The following is a 2,691-nucleotide window of genomic DNA, read 5'->3' on the forward strand; positions in this document are numbered from 1 at the left end:
AGCTCTATTGGTTTGAATGATAACAGAGTTAATGATGTTCTGTGTTGTCACTCAATACTTTCTCACCGCACCTCACATTGGTATTTGAACAGGAACATATTAGAGGGCCTTTCAGTACCATTTTATTAGAACTATCAGTTAATAATCCAAGATCAATTTACTACCTAAAAAGACAAGGATTCTAATTTTGTTTTAGAGCTTAAATTAATCTCACATCAGAAGCCTATTTGAAGTAATAGAAAATCTAGCGATACTACAACCATCTTTTCATCGCATAGAATATTTAGAATAGTTCCCCGCAGCGGTTCCTCGGGTCCACCAGCTTTCGTGCGGTCCCGGAGCCTCTGGCAGGGAGACAAGATCTGGGCCATGGGGATCTCTCTTGTCTGGCTGTTTCCAGCCGATGCTGCCTTTTCTGTGCTCCTGGGTACCGCCGCCGGACCCCACAGACTTTGTTATAACATCACAGTGCTGTCTCGGGATGGCTTTGTGCAGTCCAGGTTTTTTGCTGAGGGATACTTGGATGGTCAGACCTTCCTGCACTTTGATCACACAAAATGGAGGGCAGAGCCCCAGGGACAATGGGCTGAAAAGCTGGGAGCAGAGACGTGGGAGATAGAGTCCAAGGACTTGAATGAGACCTTTAAGGAGCTCAGAAAACTAGCAGAAATCCTGTCCCTGCAGGAGGAGAAAGGAGGCTTACATTCCCTCCAGGAGACTGTGGGCTGTAAGATCAATGAAGACAGCCGCCCCCGGGGCTTCGGGCGTCTCTACTTCAATGGGAAGATCCTCCTCTCCTGTTATCCGGGCGGATGTGCCCTGTCCCAGTCCTTGGCTTGGACCTTGGCCATGAAAATGGAGAAGTCCTGGAACACAGACAGCTTTCTAAGCAAGCATTACTGGGCCCACGTGCAGGGAGAACTTTGTGGAAGACTGCAGGGCTACCTGCAATCCTGGACGGGCTTCATGAAGAGGACAGTGCCCCCAGCCATGAATGTGAGCCGCAGCCAGGACTCGGAGGGCCTGGTCCACCTCACATGCAGGGCTTTTGGCTTCTTTCCTCGGAATATCTCAGTGGCCTGGTTTTGGGACGAGGAACCCGTGAGCAGGGATGCCCTGGAATCTGGGGATGTCCTGCCTGATGGGAATGGGACCTACTACACCTGGGAAACCATAAGAATTCCCCAAGGAGAGGAACAGCGGGTCAACTGCCTCGTGGAACACAGCGGGAATCACAGTACACACCTCGCACCCTTGGGAAAGACCCTGGTGCACCAGAGATCACGGTGGATTGTGGGCGTTCCTGTTGCTGTTGTTCTTATCATCGGATTTTGTGTCTGTAGTTTTATGAAGACAGCATCAGCTACAGAGAGGCCAGCAGTGTGAATCAGCCATAAGTATACATGACACCACCCTTGTGGCAGAGGGTGAGGAGGAACTGGAGAGCCTCTTGATGAAGGTGAAAGGGGAGAGTGAAGAGGTTGGCTTGGAGCTCAACGAGTTCAGGGGACTGAGATCATGGCATCTGGTCCTATCACTTCCTGGGAAATGGATGGGGGAACAGTGGAAACAGTGTCAGACTTTATTTTTGGGGGCTCCAGGATCACTGCTGATGGTGATTGCAGCCGTGAAATTAAAAGACGCTTACTCCTTGGAAGGGAGGTTGTGGCCAACCTGGACAGCATGTTTAAAGGCAGAGACATTGTTTTGCTGGCAAGGGTCCGCCTGGTCAGGGCTATGGTTTTTCTGGTGGTCATGTGTGGATGTGAGAGTTGGATGGCGGGGAGAGCTGAGCGCCGCAGAGTTGATGCTTTTGAACTGTGGTGTTGGAGAAGACTCTTGAGGGTCCCTTGGACTGCAGGGAGATCCAATCAATCCATCCTAGGGGAGATCGATCCTGGGTATTCATTGGAAGGACTGATGTTGAGGCTGAGACTCCAGTGCTTTGGCTGCCTCATGCGAGGAGATGACTCATTGGAAAGGACCCTGGTGCTGGGTAGGATTGGGGGCAGGAGAAGGGGACGACAGAAGATGAGATGGTTGGATGGCATCGCCGACTCGATGGACATGGGTTTGGGTGGACTCCGGGAGTTGGTGATGGACGGAGAGGCCTGGCGTGCTGCGGTTCGTGGGGTCACGGGGAGTCGGGCGCAGCTGAGCGACTGAACTGAACTGAACTGATACATGTGTCCCCTCCCTCTGGAACTTCCCTCCCACCTTCCCCATCCCACCCATCTAGGTCACTGAGCACCAGGTTGAGGACCTAGTCAGGTCCTGTTCCCTCCTTGCCTGGTGCACACGTTGCACAGTAAAGTAATGGGAATAGAGAACTCATTTCATATCTGTTTATCCCAGTAGCTTTTTACACATGGTAGTGTATATGTTTCGATGCTGCTCTCAGTTCGTCCCACCCTCTCCTTCCCTCACAAGTCCATTCTCCACGTCTGCGTCTCTATTCCTGCTCTGTAGATAGGTTCATCAGTACCATTTTTCTAGATTCCATATAGATGTATTTTTTGTTTTATTATTATTACTTTTGAAGGTAGTTGATTTACATATAACCCATTCCTTCTTGAAGTCTCCATTTCTTCATCTATGAAATGAGAAAACGAGTGTTTTATTTCCAATTATGGTTGGGATGATTCAAACTGATGATATATTTGAGGTGGTTACAGCTGCACAACACTAGTA

At 49.9% G+C, this 2,691-nt stretch overlaps 1 pseudogene across 1 annotated transcript; it reads left to right on the forward strand.

Annotated features, from left to right (window-relative positions):
* Nucleotides 1-369: 369 nt before the first annotated feature.
* Nucleotides 370-2,325, forward strand: LOC145519820 (MHC class I polypeptide-related sequence B pseudogene; annotated as a pseudogene). Its single transcript, XR_014063950.1, has one exon. The product of XR_014063950.1 is annotated as an MHC class I polypeptide-related sequence B pseudogene (transcript).
* Nucleotides 2,326-2,691: the final 366 nt, after the last annotated feature.

This window comes from Giraffa tippelskirchi, chromosome 9, assembly GCF_054371585.1.
Source record: "Giraffa tippelskirchi isolate mGirTip1 chromosome 9, T2T-mGirTip1v1.2.pri, whole genome shotgun sequence".
In the NCBI taxonomy this organism is placed as follows: Eukaryota; Metazoa; Chordata; class Mammalia; order Artiodactyla; family Giraffidae; genus Giraffa; species Giraffa tippelskirchi.